The sequence below is a fragment of the Macaca mulatta genome, chromosome 8 (assembly GCF_049350105.2).
Source record: "Macaca mulatta isolate MMU2019108-1 chromosome 8, T2T-MMU8v2.0, whole genome shotgun sequence".
Classification (NCBI taxonomy): domain Eukaryota; kingdom Metazoa; phylum Chordata; class Mammalia; order Primates; family Cercopithecidae; genus Macaca; species Macaca mulatta.
The window spans coordinates 97,903,536-97,923,367 of record NC_133413.1 but is presented as its reverse complement, the minus strand read 5'-3'; positions in this window follow the sequence as shown (position 1 = coordinate 97,923,367).

The following is a 19,832-nucleotide window of genomic DNA, read 5'->3' as shown; positions in this document are numbered from 1 at the left end:
CTTTTTTACATTTCAGGAAATAATAACTCATCTGTTTTTAAATAAATGTTGTTGTGTATATTTAAGGTTTAACAACATGATGTTATAAAATACATATAGACAATAAAGTGGTTACTATATGGAAGCAAATTAAAATATCTATCATATCACATAGTTACTTTTATTTTTGTGACAAGAGCAGCTAAAGTCCACTATTTAACAAAAATCTCAAGTATCTCCCAATTTTTTTGCCTATAGTCCTCCTGTTATACATTAGCTTTATAGACTTGTTCATTCTACGTATCTGCTACTTTGTGTCCTTGGCCAAATCTCTGTTTGCTATACCCCTAGCCCCACCCATGGACTCTTCTATTTTCTATGTGTTTTGAATTATCCAAGGATTTATTCATTTTCATCATTTAACTCATGTTTACTGAAGGCCTGCCTATGTATCATTTCTGTTTTTTATACTGTACATGCCTCTATAAACAAGATACCTTCTCTTCAAGGAGCCTAAATTCCTAACATTCAGAGGAAGAGACAAACTGAAGGACAAGTTTGGCCCTGAGACAACGTTCACAAAAAGATGAGAGGAATGAAAAAAAAAGCATCAATTCTCCATTTAAAAGCTATAGATATAGCTTAAGTAATTAATGATGAATATTTCTTTTCATAATATTCTCAATGGGAAGAATAAGCAAATGTAAATTTTATGATAAAAAGATCAACCAATAGTTGGTACAATAAGCAAAACAAAATTTTCACTGTACAGTAATATATTTCATTTCAGTCATGAAGACTAGCCTGAGGCATCAGGTCAATTAATGTAATAACTTGGTACATAGAGACTTAGCCATAACAAGTAAAATTTAATTTAGTGGTCTCATGCTAATCATCAAGGGTTCAGAAGACAGCAACAACATAATTAAAGAAAAGGAAAATAGAATTTATGAGGTTAACTGAAGGAACTACTGCAATATAGCCCAGAAAAGGAAGGCTAAAAGATGTTTAATTTCATTTTTTTCTAACACTTGAAAGAATATAGAAGAGGTATGATATTAGGGCCAAATAACTGGTATGAATGTTAATACAAGTGTGCTAATAAAAAATGTGCAACTAGGGAATTTGGGTATTTTATATTTATTGACATTTTTTCCATAATATTATGTGATTTTTGCTCTGGAGTTATGGACAAGAAATAATTAACCATAGGCTATAACATAAATGAATAGAAAGTGCTTTGTTTTCTCTGTGATTATTATTTATTTATTTATTTATTTATTTTACAGAGATGGAGTCTACTCTGTCACCTAGGCTGGAGTGCAGTGGCATGCTCACAGCTCATTACAGTCTTGAATCCTGGTCATGTGATCCTCCTATCTCAGCCTCCCAAGGAGTTAGGACTCTGGGGTGCTCCACCACCTGGTTGTGAGGGTATTTTTGTGGGGTTACTTGAGTTGTGCTTTTGTAGCACAGATTGGAGATGTGCAATAAATCGTGACCATGCTGTCTCTTCTTGAAAAGAAGTATCCATAAATACTTTAAATAGGTTAAAATAAGCCTAATAAACTGCAACAGACACCATTAATCATTTAGTATGCCCACTAAAAATTAGACTACCAATTTTTCTCACTGGACTCCTTTTCCTAAATTCACAAAACCATTTAATGCATGAGAAATTCATAGCTAAATACCAGAGCTGAGTCCATGATTTGTACTTTTATTTCTGCAACCTATTGAATATTTACATTAAAAATTTCTGAATACAGTTTGTAAGCTAACGCGGAGTGATTACTTCAGATATTTTGAAAAGTAATTTCATGCTCATTTTTTTCTAGTGGTTTTATATGCTTTAGTTTCTTAACACTAAAACGATTTATTCTCTGACTCACAATTCTACTCTGATTCATACTACTTTAATATTTCATTCAAAGATGATTAGATTAACAAAAAAACAAAAAAACTTATTCTGAATACAAATGAGTAAAATAGATAGATGTTACTGTTATCATCCTATCAATTTTAGTTCAACCTGCTAAAATGACTCAACTATTTTAAGATTATGAAACCAAAACGTGATAAAAGCATTAAACAATTTATTTCTCAAAGTAATTTTTTTCCAGTTCTATAGTCAAGTTAACGTTGAGTTGTTATTAGGTTTCCCTGTGTGTTCATGGTTATTTGATATTCTATGGTCTCTGTTCACAAGTACCTTAAAGTATATTTTAAAAGATAATGGGAGGCATCTATATAAAACATTAGGCAATATTAGTTCAATACATAACCAAGTGCCTAATTGTATATTATAGACTATATTTGTTCACTAAGAGAGGACTATTAGTGCTAGTGAGGGGCAATCAGGGAATGTTTTATAAAATATGAAGGATATTGTAGCTTGAAAGAAGACTGGAATTGGTTGAAGAAAGACTGAAATTGGTTCAGAGAAGTCAAGGAAAATACAAATAACAGACTCAGAATTTGTGCTGGAAGAGTAAGAAAACTAAACTCAAGGCTGGGTGTGGGTGGCTCACGCCTGTAATCCCAGCACTTTGGGAGGGCCAAGGCAGGTGGATTACAAGGTCAGGAGTTCAAGACTAGCCTGGCCAACATGGTGAAACTTGTCTCTACTAAAAGTACCAAAATTAGCTGGGTGTGGTGGCGCGTGCCTGTAATCCCACCTACTCTACTTGGGAGGCTGAGGCAGGAGAATCGCTTGAAGCTGGGAGGCGGAGGATGCAGTGAGCTGAGATCGCGCCACTGCACTCCAGCCTGGTGACAGAGCGAGACTCCGTCTCAAAACAAGAGAAAACTAAACTCAATAGGATGGTCATAAAGGCAAAACTTTGGGAAAATTAAGTGCAAAAACCTGAATGGTTCATTGAAGAGTTCAAACTTGCTCAGAAGAGCCAAAGAGTTGATTACAGACACGAATGCAGGGACATCGGGTAGCAAGACTGCATGGTATATATTCTCTAAATGAAAAAATAAACAAGAAGCATAGGCATCAAATACTGTTCACTGGAAAAGTTAATTTAGGAGAACCAGCAAGAAAATATAGAAAGATTATACTGGCAAATCCAAGATATGTTTGTGTTGCTGTTAGCAATACAGAAGATATTGTTGCTAGTAATACTAATCTCATTAATGATATTTTTTTCTCCAAATTTCTACCTTTTACTTAATCTTCCACAGTAGGTCTAAGTGGTTGCCCCACCTCTCCTAACTCCACCCCCACCACAGGTGCACAATCTCACAGGAAGCCCTGGTGGGTTGGAGTGGGCTCGCAGTACTGTTAGGGCTGACACCTTGCATCTCTTCCCAGCTGCATGTAAGTGGCTATAACGGGATTATTTACAACATGAAAACTGGAAAATGCTACAAATCAAGAGTTTTGGCAGAGTAAAGGGAAACAGTTTTGAAAACATTGATTAACACACCACTGTGCACAACTATGTATTTTACCATATTCTTTTCAATTTTTTCTTAGTTACAATTTTGGTTCTCAGCTTCTTAGTTTTTACGAACCAATAAGAAAAATGGTTATAGAATATTTATACTGCTTAAGGCTAGTAGACTAGAAAACATGAACATGAAAGCTCATAATCTATTCTTGTTAGTGGAATGTAATGTCCACAGACTATGAAATCTGATGGAGTTACTCTCATAAAAATGTTTTCTAAATGCCTAGTTTTTCCAATATTCCCTGACGGATACACTATGGGAAGAAAAAAAATCAAGATTGACTTCCATGATAAATCTCTGGTGCTAGAACGGATATCCTGCAAGAAGCAATCATCAAATACCAGGTAACAAGACATCTTTAACAAGAATTCCTGTTTCAGGTAAATTTACACAGTGGGCAAATCATCCAGATTTTAGGACTTGGGATAAGAGCAACAATCTTCAGACAAATCTCTGCAAATCACTCTTCATAAATTGCTTTCACAATAACTTTAATAAATCTGAGATGCTGATATATCCAGCTAGGAGATCACTGAATCCTTTTGTAAACATATGATGACACTGTGACTGACAGCAGGGTATCATTAAAGAAACAACTGCTTGAATAAAGGAAGAAACTTGAGCTCCCAGATTTGCCAGGAAACTTACTTCCATATAGATTGGGGGTGACAGCAACTAAGTTATTGCCCATTTTTTTCTGTGCCACTTCAGAAGTAATAGCATCTACAGATGATAGGCATGTCATTCATTCATTTACTCAACATAAAAATTAAGTTCTTATTATGTGGCAGGGAATGCACCTGTCACTATCTGTCGCCTATTGAAATTATAGTCTATTAGTGAAAAAGACAATTAGCAGTTACAAATCAGTTCAAGGTAAAGGTGTTTCAGACAAGAGAGAGAATGTCCTTTGAGGGAATTGAAAGAAATTCAGTAGGGCAGGAGATGTTGTTAGGGGCAAAATTAATTACCAAACTGCATGTAATTCAAAAAAGGAAATTGGTATGTTTTCTTAAGAAAAATAGGAAAGTATAAAATGTTTTCTTTATTTAATATGACATATAGGAGTAAAGAAATGACATTTTATTTTAGAAGGAACTAGAATGTAAAAGGAACAATATGTGTATATTTCAACAATAGGCTTAGGCTTCATATTTTAGTAAATTAATATATTTGGAAAAATGCAGATCCCTGATGGGAACTAAATAAGTCCTCTAGACTGGCAATAATATGTGTAAACTCATAAGAATTAGCTTACCAGGAACAGAAAATTAGAAATTTGTCAAGGCAAGAGCAAACTGCCCTTCTGCCAAAGATTGCATCATTGCAGATGGTTATGTAAGGTGGTGTTTTAACATGGGAATTCATCCCACTTTTTGCTTCATTGTCTGCCTCTTAACAGAAACAAATATCTGGAAAGTTTTCCTGCCCTACTTTTTCATACTAAGTCGGTGAGTGTCCCTACACTTTTCTGCACGCCCATGACACAAAGAGAGGAAGAAACTTAAAGCCACATTGAAGATGTGCAGCACTTACCTATAGTGTTCCAGGCTCAGAGCCCAAGGTGGAGCTGTTTGAAAAACGATTACCCTTCTATTTATCTGAGGAGTCCACTGGAGGATATTTGTTTAAAAGAATGCCCTACTTAAAATCTCTGCCTGCCATTTTTAATTTCTGTTGATGGTGTGGTATCTCATAGATATTAAGCTACTGTGTTAGCCAAAAAATTAAAGAGAAGCTGTTTCTTTAAAAGACAACATATTATCTTAGCTCTTTATGTTGTATTCCTTTTGTATTTTCTACTACATGAGAGACTGTATTTCTCAGCTGCTTAAAACTCTCCAAGTTATCTTTATTTTTTTTCTCAATATATTCAAAGATGTACTTAACTGAGATCTTTAAAGAGTTCCACCCACCGTGTGTATCTTACAGAAGGTGTTGGATAAGCAATGAAGACATGAGACATAATGACAGTGGTGATGATGATTTTGGTAGTCAAATTTTCAAAGTGCAAAAAATGTGGATTAATCCCATATCAGTATTAAAATCACCATAGTCACTATTTTTTTCCCTTGACATGCACATTACAAAATAGTTTATTATTCTCGCTTGCCAACTGCATTCTATAGCAGAAAGCACTATAAAATTGTGAAGAGCTCATACTTTCAATTAGGTAAACCTGAGTCAGATTACTGGCAGTTTTAGTAACTACTTATGTTACTCAGACAAGTTCCTTAATTTCTCCAGTCCTTAGCGGCCTCTTCCATAAAACAAGAAAAGGAACAACTATAGTTAAAGGCGCTGAATGAGACAACATACATAAACTGCTTAGCATATTGTAGGTACTTAATGCATTTTCTTCCCTCTAAATTTGGAGGAAAAAATGTGGACTTACTACAAATTTATTTTACATGCTCTTTTCAGATATAAAGGACTAAAGAATATGTTTTCAGTAGAAATATATTCTTTAACATTCATTCATTATAAAAGTTTAATTTCCCTTAATATTTATATTTATCACTAATTAAATATATTCTGTTATAAGAATAATTAATTATACTATTTATTTTGTTGGTATATATTATTATACCTTGTAATCTTTCCATTCTTTTTGTTGTTCCTTTTTCAAATATTCATTTTTGACATCCTCCTACAAAGGAATACAAGATTAGATTGAATAAATGAGCCCTTTTTCCAATTATTTAGTATTCTATACCATGGATTCTTCCACTAAATTTATAATTAAAGCAAACCTTGACATGTTTAATTGTGGGCAGCTGGAAAATAACAGCAGAGGCATTGAATAGGCACATAGTAAAAAGAATAGGATAACTTATTGGAACAACCCAAAAATGTGAAGAATAAAGTGAAACTTTCAGAAAAACAATATAAAAAAATAGCTGTATTGGTACTTATATGACAAATTATCATATATAAAGAATTTAGCTATGTTTATATAAAGCAAGACACACCCATACCCTCCCCACTCTAAGTACATACAAGTTTTCCCAGGTATTCTTGCATCTTAATAACACTACCATTTTATAAAATGGAAACAAGTAAAAAACAGAGAAGTGAGATTTTTTAAGATTTGTTCCCCATTTTAAAATTAAAGATTTGACCAACATGGTCTCTATATTGCTATGTGACACTAAGATCATTATTCCATTTCTTCTGTGTATATCATCCTTTTTGTTTTGCTGTTTTAAAATTCAAATTGCAAACATGAGTGAATATAAATCTACACATAAGTTGAATAAATGTTTATATACTATACATACAAAATTTCAAACCCACAACTTTCTTACCAATAATCTAACACAGAGCTTTAGTTCTCAAATGAAAAAGGGCATTTTTACATTTTAGAAGGATGTGATTATGCTTCTACTACATTTTACATATTTTAGAAGGACTCAATTAAATATATAAATGTAAAAACAGATTTCTTAAGCAGAAAAAGGAGTACACTACTTAACATTCCAACTATTCATATAAAAACCTGCAATAGTACCTTATGGCCTATTGATGATCAAAATAAGTCAAATGATAGTGAATCTGATTTCATACACTGTCACATATAATACAAATATAAAAGGCATACAATGTACAACAGCTTATTTCTCTTCTTGAATATGGTCTGTCACTTAACATGGTAAGTTTTCAGCTCAACATGACAATAACTTGTCACAGTTAATTTTTTAAAAATCAAACAAATTAATAGAGGGTAAGCAACACGGACTATTCATTTCAACAAAATATGAATGAATTCAAACAACACTATGCATAATTTAAATATTAGCTAATTCTACAGACACATAAGTATCTGCCTGTGTTCACAACTTACATGTTTTTTAGTGTTTGAAAACCAGTTTACAGTAATTCCTGTATGATAAATACTGAATGAAATCACTTTTGTTTTTTCTCAGAGACTCATCATAGGTTGGCATTTTCTTTTAAAATTATGTCTGTAATAATTCTCAATGTGAAGGAAACTTTAGGATTAATTATAGTGGAAATAGCTTTTTTGACATTATTATTCCTCAAACAAGGACAATTTACTGGATAGCTTCACATTGTAGAATAACTAATGACCCCATCTCTTTTTGGCACTCCAAATTAAACATCTTTCAATGAAAACAAAAAACAGATGTTCAACATTAGCAGATGTCCAGGGTGACACACTAAACATATGCAGGGAGTGGAAATCCTAGCTCCACTCACATGTGTGAGAAATGCTGACCAGTGCATGGAGGATTTCCAAGCACCATCACTTGGTTTTGTAAGAATAGAATTTCATTCATGTATTAGATAATGAGATCCTCCCACATTCCAATGTCTTTCATGTGCCAAATCTATTTTTTTCAACAAAGTGTAATGATCTACTAGAAATTTTAGACCACAGTTTTCTTATTTTTGTATTATGTCTACATAAAAGAACAAAATAAGCAAAGAACTATAATATACAAAAATAATTTTTCTGCACTATCAAAATAAATTCTTAAATTTATCTATTTTCCTTAAATTCCAAGTGGCTTCCACCATTATTCACTTTGAGCCTACTCAAATGCCATCTTCTCAGTGTAGACTTCCCTTGTTCAATTCAGGCAGAATCTCTGAATTGAACTATCTATTTTTCTCCCCACTGGAAGCTTTGTGAAGGCAAGGAGTCATCTGATTTATGATTCTATTTCCAGTGCCTAGAATAGAGGAGGTGGTAGATACTCAACAAATTACTTGTTGATTATTTGGAAGAAGATATAAACGGTCATTATTGCCTCCTCCCTTTTTCTATTACTTTATTTTGGGAGTTTATGGGAGGTCATTCCTCACCAATCAGTGCCACAGTACTTTAAATAATGTCTCTAAGGTTTTTCCATGTTCTTACATGTAACAGTTTGTTATTTTTTACAAATGAGTAGTATTCCAGTATCCTCATGAACTTCACTTTGTTGATTCATTTTTCTGTTGAGGAATATTTCTGTTTTTCAATTGTTCTATTATTAAGACTTAGACTGCTATGAACATTCTTGTAAAAATCTTTTGTGTTTCTTTTTGACACTTCCGTTAAATACTTAGGAATGGAGATGCTGAGCCATAGGGTAGATGTAGGTCTAACTTTAAAGGAAATAGTCAAAGATTTCTCCAAACTTGTGTAATTTTACACTAACATCAGCAATGTAGAGTAGTTCCAATTGCTCATCACCTCACCCTGTCACATGCCAACTTATGACACCAAAGTTATAATTGCCTATGTTTAGTTCTGGAATCTTTATGGGTCTGCACTTTATGTGCAATGTGTTTGATCTGTCTTGAATTACTATTATATTATTCTTTTTTTCTTAAAGTGAAGCTAATGATTATTGTTCATTTTTCCCATGCAAAAATATTTATTTGTATCTTACCTCTATCATATTTAAATTTTAGCCATATTGGAAAATATAAAATAATATCTACCTGTGGTTTTAAATCAAATTTCCCTAATAATTAATGTTGTTGAACACTACTTTATGTGTTTACTGGACATTTTCATATCTTCTTCTGCAAAGTGTCAGTCAGGTGTTTTGCCCATTTTATAACTGGGTATTTTTCTTACTGCTGTTGGTGCATAATAGTACTTTACACATTCTGCATACACATCCTTATTCATATTTATGTACTGTGAATATTTTCTAAGACCTTTCTGCTGATTATATTAATCCTGTCTTCTCATGAGTAGATATTGATGAAGCCCACATTATAACTTAAGAAAATTTTATATCAGTGGCTTTTTTTTGCCCTGCCAAAGGCATATTTCCCCACACCAAATTCATAAATATATTCTCCTGTGTTTTATTCTAGAATCTTTAAGTTTCTGGGATTTATGCTTGTTTGATAAGTCTTGAATTTTTCTTCCTTTTTATAAAGATAGAGGTTTAAGTCCATTTATTTTCCATAGAAATGTTTTGTTATAAAGATTATCTTTTTCTCTTTGAATTGACTGGAGTTTTGTAAAAAATCTATTAAGAACACAAGTGAGTCTAGTGTCGTACTATATTTGTTCCATTATTTTACTTGTCTCTATGTATGTCAATATGAAATTTTGTTGATCATTGCAACTTTATTGTAAGTCTTGAAATAAAGGGCGATTCCTCCAGTTTTGTTCTTTTTCATTATTTATTTGATTATTATGCATCATTTGTCTTTTCCCTTGAATTTTAGAACAGCTTGATGGTTTCTTCAAAATAAACATAGAGAGCGATTCCTTTGTGTTCATAAATAAACTTGGAAGAATGAACATCTTAAACATATTAAGTCTGTTAATCCATGAACATGGTATTAATTTTCATTTACTTCAGTGCCTTTAAGTTCATGTAATAATGTTTTCTAGTTGTCAGTGTAGCAATTATATACCTTTTCTTTATATTTATTGTGAAGTTTTGCACATATTGTTTTAGATTTAATCCTAAATGTTTTACGTTTTCTGATACTACTCTAAATGTTATCTTTTTTTCCCAATTGTTCTTTGTTATTACATCAAAATACAACTGCTTTTTGTATATGGATGTCATAGTATCATTTGAGTAGGGTATTCTACATATACAATTGTGTTGTCTGGAAACAGGCAGTTTTACTTCTTCCTTTCCCAACTTTATGTTTTTAATTTATTTTTTTCTTGTCTTTTTGTGCTGTATTGGCTTCCAGTGCAATGTTGAATAGAAATGGTAACAGTCTTGCCTTCTCTTAGGTGAAATGAGTTTCAACATTAAGTGTAATGTTAGGTTAAAGTTTCTATTAACATTTATTGGATTGAAAAGTTCCTTTCACTTCTAAGTTTCCTGAGAGTTTTTGTCTAAAGATTGCTTATTTTTTCTGCAATCTACTGAGATGTTCATATGTTTTTATCTTGTATTCTGTTAGTGTAGTGAATTATATTGATTGTTTTAAATGTTACAACAACCTTGTACTTCTGATAAAATGACACGTTAATTATATATCATCCTTTTTATACATGGCTAGATTTGATTTGCTAATATCTTGTTAAATGTTTTTAAGTATCTTCAAGAGGGACATTTCTAATTTTCTTTTCTTGTAATGCTATTGTTAGGTATGAATAAGGGTAATGCTAACTTCATGAAGTGTGTGATATATCCCCATACACTATATTTTCTGAAAGAGTGTACATTATTGATATTATGTCTTCTTTGAATATGTGATGAAATTCATTATTGAAGACATCTGGGCCTATAGTTTACATTGTGGGAAAGTTTTTTATTATTATTATTACAAGTTTAATTTCTATAATAGATGTAATATCACTTAGGATTTTTTATTTGTCTGGTTTTGGGTATAATTAGCTCTTTTTTTAATATAACATTTTTTCATTATACTTTAAGTTCTGGGATACATATGCAGAATGTGCAGTTTTGTTACATAGGTATACACATGCCATAGTGGTTTGCTGCATCCATCAACCCGTCATCTACATTAGGTATTTCTCCTAATGCTATCCCTCCCCTAGCCCTCCACCCCCAGACAGGCCCTGGTGTGTGATATGCCCCTCCCTGTGTCCATGTGTTCTCATTGTTCAACTCCCACTTATGAGTGAGAATATGCGGTGTTTGGTTTTTGTTCCTGTGTTAGTTTGCTGAGAATGATGGTTTCCACCTTTATCCATGTCCCTGCAAAAGATATTAACTCATCCTTTTTATGGCTGCATAGTATTCCATGGTGTATATATGCCACATTTTTGTCCAGTTTATCATTGATGAGTGTTTGGGTTGGTTCCAAGTCTTTGGTATTGTGAACAGTGCTGCAATAAACATACATGTGCATATGTCTTTATAGTAGAATGATTTATAATCGTTTAGGCATATACCCAGTAATGGGATTGCTGGGTCAAATGGTATTTCTGATTCTAGATCCTTGAAGAATTGCCACACTGTCTTCCACAATGGTTGAACTAATTTACACTCCCACCAACAGTGTAAAGGCGTTCCTATTTCTCCACATCCTCTCCAGCATCTGTTGCTTCTTGACTTTTCAATGATCATCATTCTAACTGGTGTGAGATGGTATCTCATTGTGGTTTTGATTTGCATTTCTCTATTGACCAGCAATGATGAGAATTGTTCATGTTTTTTGGCTGTGGTGTGCTGTATTCAGGAGACCCATCTCACATGCAAAGACACACATAGGCTCAAAATAAAGGGATGGAGGAATATTTACCAAGCAAATGGAAAGCAAAAAAAAAAAAAAAAAGAAAGAAAGAAAAGAAAAGCAAGCAAGCAAGCAAGCAAGCAGGGGCTGCAATCCTAGTCTCTGATAAAACAGACTTTAAACAAGCAAAGATCAAAAAACACAAACAAGGACATTGCATAATGGTAAAGGGATCAATGCAACAGAGGAGCTAACTATCCAACCAATACAGGAGAACCCAGATTCATAAAGCAAGTTCTTAGAGACATACAAAGAGACTTAGACTCCCACACAATAATAGTTTATGGTTGATCATATAAAAGTAGAGATAAATAAATTTTTGCCAAGTTCATGTTAAACAATGGGTTGTTTTTACAAAACAAAAACAAAAAGTCATTAAAAAATGGGGACATTCTAATCAACATTGATATTTTAAAGTAACAAATGTCTTTTTTTGGCAGATGACATGTTGTAATAGCTTTGTTCAAATTTTGTTAAATGAAGTTCTCTACATAAGGCATTTTCATACAAAATGCTTTTTCTCCAATTCTTATTTAAATAAAATTAGATGATTTTAGTACAGTTATAAATACAGGAACTATAAAATAATCTAGAACTGATGATATTGATTCTACTCTTAGGTAGCAAATGTTAGTTAAATAATTTTATTCCTATTTAAAGTAGCCCAATCATCACCTATAATTCCAAGTCTCTCACAAAATATGGTCTCTGAAAAACATGAGGCACCTGGAGGAAAATAAATAAAATGGTAATTGCATATACACTTTTAAAAATATACAGTAATTGTGAGTGAAATATAATAACGAAAGGATAGATTCTGATCATCTAAGCATAGCATTCATGTTCCAACAAAGCTGTTGCATTATCTGACAGATTAAAAAGTCATAAATAATAATAAAATTGTATTGTACTGTTTCTTTGATTTTATAAAGAATCTCCATTTAGAGTATAATTAATGAATAAGACAGACAAAAAGGCAGACACACAGAGACAAAAAAGAGAGAAGTTACTTAAAAAAAATACAGTAGAATCTTTCATTCAGCAAAAGCGAAACATCAAGTAGCTTTTAAAATAATTACTCTAATCTGAAACAAAGAAACATGACTTTTGACCCCAGTATTTGTACAGAAGAAAAATGTAGGAAAATAGAATATTTGAAACCAAATCTTAGATACCACTAACTCTAGCTCTACATTATTTGAATTCCCTCTATAATAGTCCTGACATATGGCATTACGGTGCCTGCTTGAACACTTCCAAAGGATAGGGTATTACTACTTCACAGGTGAGTATGGGCCAGTCCTGGATAGATAGGTTCTATAAAATGCTGTCTATAGTTACTTGAAATCAAACATCACAGAACTTTTAACCATTAGTCCTTATTCTGTGATCTAGGAAAATGAATACATTGATACTTTTTGCATGAGAGATTTTAAAATATGAATGTTGGATATAATGTAATCCATCTTATTTTCTCTATTCTGAGCATCTTTCTATGTTTCAATCAATACTCTGATATTTCCAATTAAATTACTGGTTCATCCCTCTAAAATGCCTGTGCTATTTCTAACCAGAAAAAATACATGTGGAATGAGAAACTACCTACTTGGCATTTATGATATTATGTTTAACATAGAAATAATGCAGTAAAAATAACATACAACAATACTGAAATCTGTTAACCTCAGATCTCTCATAGAATTCTGAATAAACATATCTTTTGTTCGTATTCATTACATATATTTTTCGAAAGAATGATGACATTGTTATCTCATGGAATTTGGCAACCTCAGTTTCTCAGTAATATATACATGTACACACACACACACACACACACATATATATATATGACATAGAGTTATTAGGATTTGGATTACCAGGCATTTTATGTGCAGTAAATTATTTTAAACTTCTTTTTCACAGTAAAGATAGTGAAAGTAATAGATAAAATTCTCTAAGTTCTATGATCCAAGAACTTTGCTTCTCTAAAAACTGTTCCTACTTATCATTTGATGATGTGGAATAAACTTTGGAAAACATTCTTGTAGTTTCAAAAAAACATACCATTTTAAGTAAATCATTGTATGTATTTGCAAAACCTAGTATTAAATTCCATCAGTATTCAGACTAACATGTTTAACCAATGTTTTGTTGCTGTGAATAAAAATAAATTGATTTGCTTATTTATATTAGAAACTCTGAATGAAAATGGGAAAAGTGAGTACCTGTGAACAACAAAGAAAAAGTTAGATGTCAACCTTTGCCATTTGAATTGATACACCTACTTACTCTTAAAGAAATGCCAAGTGTACATTTCCACTCAGAACCATATCCAGAGGAAAGCTTCCTCAAGTATGTAAGTGTTCCTGCTTAATTAGTCCTTGACATCTATTGTTCATGAACCCTAAGCTGGAGAGGGTTCATAATTCTTATGAACATTCATTGAGATTCCCTCCATTCATTGAGGGAAAACATTCATTGAGATACCTCCAATTTGACATGGCTAGCAGAATACAATGACCATATTTCATTGAAATGGATGAAAGCGTACTAATATAAGATCAAAATGATAGCATGTTGGTAAGGAGGGGAGAACAGACCAGTAAGATGTTGTATAAGACAGAAAACACATGAAATATGATAAAGATAATGATAATTTCATTTTATAATTTTAGATAGGAAAAATAATACTTTTCCTAGAGAAGAAATATTTGCTTGGGAGATCAGCTAGTTAATGAATATATTAGGTGGCATCTGCAAATATTTCTTCATGCTCCAAGTGCTGACTTCAGTATGAATCTTCAGAATAAAGTTAAATAATTCCACAATTGGAATTATAAATGAGTTTTAATTCAGAATAAGCCCAGAATAGGTTTTGTGTCAGAGACACAGTGTAGCATATCAGAACTTAAACCACCATGTCACCACCACTCTGCATAAATGTCTCCCAGAAATCTCAAGAACCAGGCTATATGACAAGGGTAAACTCTGCAAAATCCCCCTGTCACCCACTTTTTATACATGGCAGCAGGGCTAAGGCTCCCATAAGCAGAATTGGCATTTCTTGATTTTCTACAAAGTTAACATCGAGTTGAAAATAAGCACTTCAGCTACCAAGCTGGAGTCTTATCTACAATGATGGATATAAATTCAGGAACCAAAAATAAAAAAAAAATCATGAGCATGATAGATATACTTCACAACATATTATTCTTAGATATTAAAAACACAACTAGGTAAATTTTCAATGTTATACACTGGATGATTAGTAGAATTGATATTATTGATGATTCACCCTGGTAAACTGTAAGATTGAACTGAAGTTTTACCTCAACACATTAAAAAGTGCAAAGAAAACAAAATGAAAAGAATGAGAGTAAAGTTAGAAATGTGAAGAGTAAATCAGGGATTTTCAAGATTCATTTCACATGTGCCAACAAGAGATAACAGAGAGATTAGAGCCGTTAAAGTATGACGACTAAGTGTTCACATGCCACCACTACGTTTCTGAATTAATCTCCTTCCGTTTTAATCTATGCTCATTCTATGCCAGCCACACTGGCTTATTCTCTTCTTTAAACTTGTTTACCATGTTCTCAAGTCACATAAAAGGTGAATTTTCGCATGTGGCTGTTCCCTCTTTCTGAAACACTTTTCCCTAAAATGTTTGGCTCATTCACTCAATTCCTTCAGGATTCTATTCAATGTCAGCATATCCATAAGACCTTCCCCACCTACATTTTATAAACTAACACCCTCCAGTGCTGGGCACTCCATCCTGGGTCTCCACTACATTTATCCCCACAATGGGAAATGCATAAATAACCAAACCATTTAGTTGTTTATTGTCAGTTTCCTTCACCAGACTGCAGGCACTTCCTCTGTTTTGCTACCTACTATGTTCTCTGTAATCAGAGCATTGACTGGAACACAGTAGGAACTTACTTGTTAAATAAATGAATTAATGATAGGCACCAAAGAAATGTTCCCAAGCTTTGAAACTTAGGATGGAACTGTGGAACTATGGATTTGGAACACATCTTAGTGATGAGAAAACAGTTCAACTTTTATCATCAAAGAACCCACAATGCCTGATCAACATGGAGAAAACCTGTCTCTACTAAAAATACAAACAATTAGTTGGGCATGGTGTAATCCTAGCTACTCAGGAGGCTGAGGCAGGAGAATTGATTGAACCCGGGAGGTGGAGGTTGCAGTGAGCCGAGATTGTTCCATTCTGCTCCAGTCTGGGCAACAAGAGCAAAACTCCATCTCAAATATATATATTTATTTTGTTAAACCAATTACCTCAATACTAAAGGACGGAAAAAACAGAAAATAGACAAATAAAATATAAGAAATAAAATCAGTCTGGCTTCAGATCATTTATCTGTAACAATGAGCAATGATGCATTAATGTAATATTGAAGGCTATTTACCCAACTTAACTGGCATTATAAATTGAAAATAAAAAATTTAGGCACATAAAAACTGTAAAAAAAGAAAACCATTAAAAAAATCAAAGTGAGAAAATAGAACGTTGAAAGACCTAAGAAATAGAAATAAATGACGAGTTGATGGGTGCAGCACACCAACATGGCACAAGTATACATATGTAACAAACCTGCACGTTATGCACATGTACCCTACAACTTAAAGTATAATAATAATAAATAAATTTAAAAAAAAAGAAATAAATTCAAGGCTAAAAATAAATATTATTTATTACTAATAAATAAATAATTATCAATCATTGGAAATGTGGCTTTGAAATATTTAAATTAAGAAATTACTGATAAAAGAGAGTCAGGATTGAAGAAATTACTAGTATTCCTGTACTAATTTTCCACATAACTTAAATAAGAACCATACACGAAATGGTAGGCAAAACAGTAATGTACTTTATTCAGATAATATGTGTTAATATTTCAAAATTCATTGTGAATGTGGAAAAAGAAATATACGTCTGAACCATTGAACAATATGCTTATTGTGATTTCTGTACACAGATGTTTCTAGTAGAAACATTTTACTTTATTTTGCATTGGAGGGGAAATATTAGGGAGCCAGGAGGGCCTTAGATTTTAATTAAGTTGTGTCTGTGTATTTTATCATTGAAACATAAAAGTCATGATTTTGGAAAAAGTTACTGTATCTCTATAGAAAAGAGTATTAAGGACAATCTACAAAGAAAACTTTTTTCAACCCCAAATTATGTCAAAACATATTTTTTTGTAACAAAATAGTTTTTAAGGGATTCACTTTGAAAACAGCTATTGAACCATGTTCAGTCAGATATACTATTTATTTTCTATATTTACCAAAATAATAAAAGTATATATTATTATAATGGTTTCAAAAATATAAAAATAAATGCAATTAAAATAAAAATTCCTACCTTCTAACACCTTCCAGTCCCACTTCCACTTTATAAGGACCAGTTGACAGACTTGACAAGTTCTAGGAACATGCAACTTAAAAGTTTGATAACGAAAATACAGTTTCCTAAAGACATACTGTCAAATAAATTGCTCATAAGGACACCAAAAAGATTTCTTGAGCGAATTATGTGATTTTCTTGTTCAAGACAGGAAACCAAACCAACTCAATGCTAATTGTACTGAGAACATGTATCCTCAGATTGTGTACTTTTTATTTTATTTTATTTTTATTTGAGACAGAATCTCGCTCTGTCTCCAGGCTGGAGTGCAGTGGCACAATCTTGGCTTACTGCAACCTCTCCTCTCACTGCAACATCTCCTGCCTCAGCCTCCCAAGTGGCTGGGACTACACGCATGTGCCACCATGCACAGCTAATTTTTGTATTTTTAGTAGAGATGAGGTTTAATTGTCTAATGCATAACTGATACATAAATGCATTACTAGAAGAAATGTTGCTGGTTTGTACTTTGATAATTCTAAATGAAATCAACTTAGTTTTTATGTTAAAATAACAGTCTTAAATTTATAGCAATTATCCCTACTTACAAAATACGACAGGTGTACCAGGTTGACTTTTACATTTACCTCATGCTAACACATTAGTAGAAGTTAGAGATATAAAGAGGAAGATACTTTTCCTGTACTTAAGCAGCTTATGTTTTTTCATTTTTAAAAAATTTTATTGATGCGTAAGAATTGTTCATATTTATGGGGTACATGTAGTATTTTAATACATGCATACAATGTGTAATGATCCAATCAGGGCAATTACCTACTAGTAATTTCTTCAATCTTGACTCCCTTTTATCAATAATTTCTTAATTTAAATATTTCAAAGCCACAATTTCAAAGATTATACTTATAATTTCTTTGTGTTGGGAACATTCTAAATCTTCTCTCCTAGCTATTTTGAAATATACAGTAAATTATTCTTAACTGTTGTCACCCTACTGTGCTGTGAAACACTAGAACTTATTCTTTCTATCTAAGTATATTTTTATACCTGTTAACCAATCTCTCTTCATTCTCCCTCCACCCTTCCCAACCTTCGGTAACCACTATTCTACTTTCTAGCTCCATGAGTGCAACTATTTTAGCTCCCACACATGAATGAAAATAGCGAATATTTGTCTTTTTATGCCAGGCTTATCTCACTTAACATAATGACCTCCAGTTCCATCTATGTTGCTGCAAATGACAGGATTGTATTCCTTTTTATATCTGAATAATATACAATAGAATAATATACAATAGAATATTATTCAGATATAAAAAGGAATAAAATAAAATTTTATATATAATAGTTTCTTTATCCATTCATCCACTAATAGACACTTAGTTTTCTTCCATATCATAGCTATTATGAATATTGCTGCTATAAACATGGCAGCCCAGGTATATGTTTGACATACTGAGTCCCTTTCCTTTGATTATACATCCAGTAGTGAGATTGCTGGATTACATAGTGAATCTATTTTTAATTTTTTTTTTTAAGTAGTACAACCACTACTAAACAGTGATGAAACCACTGTTTTCCATAGTGGTTGTACTAATTTATATTTCCATTAACATTATATTAGCATTCCCCTTTCTCTGCATTCTCTCCAACACTACTTGTTATCATCTGACTTTTTTTAAATTAAGAAATGGTGTCTCATATTAGCCCGGCTGGACTCGAACTCCTGGGCTCACATCATCCTCCTGCCTCAGTCTCCCAAGTCATGAGGCTACAGTTGTGTGTCACGGTGCTCAGTCTCCTTTGACTTTTTGATAAAGGCTAACCTACCAAATAGAAGACGATGCTTCATTGTGATTTTTATTTGCATTTCACTGATTATTAGTGATGGTGATAATTTTTTCATGTACTTGTTAGCCATTCGTATGTCTTCTTTCATGAAATATCCATTCAGATCATCTGTGGTTTTTTTAATTATTTTTTTTGTTTGTTTGTTTTGTTTTGTTTTGTTTTTTGCCATGGAGTTATTTGAGTTCCTTACATATTCTGATTATTAATTCCCTGTTGAGTAGCTTGCTAATAATTTCTCCCATACTATAGGTTGTCTCTTCACTCTGTTGAGTATTTTCTTTGCTGTCCAGAAGCTTTTTAGTTTGAAGTCATCCTATCGGTCTCTTTTTGCTTTTGTTGCCTGTGTTTTTGAGGTCTTGCCCGAAAATCCATTGCCCAGAACAATGTCTTAAGATATTTCTCCAAGCAGCTTATATTTTAGTAGAAAGAAATGGTTACATACAAGTTATACATAAATTTAAATTATATGTCAGGGACAAAAGCAGAATATAACACGTAAGAGACAGCAAAACCTTCACAGCAAGTGGCTGTCATGGAGCAAAGAGTGCTGAGGACATTGGAAAAGAAAGACTTCAGAGAGAAAGTTTCATATAGGCAGGATTTCAAAGGTGAACTTAGGCTAATGAGAGAATGCAACATAGACAAGGCACAGACGTGTGAAATAAGATGGTGTATTTAGGAAATTTCAAGCAATTTAGCATGAGTAGAGCATTGATATGGTCTGGCTCTGTGTCCCCACCCAAATCTCATCTTGAATTGTAACCTGAATGGTAAGCCCCATGTGTTAGGGGAGGGACCTTGTAGGAGGTAATTGGATCATGGGGGCAGTTTCCTCATGCTGCTCTCATGATAGTGAGTGAGTTCTCATGAGCTCTGATGGTTTTATAAAGGGCTGTTTCCCCTTTTCTCTGCACTTCTCTCTCCTGCTGCTTTGTGAAGAACACCT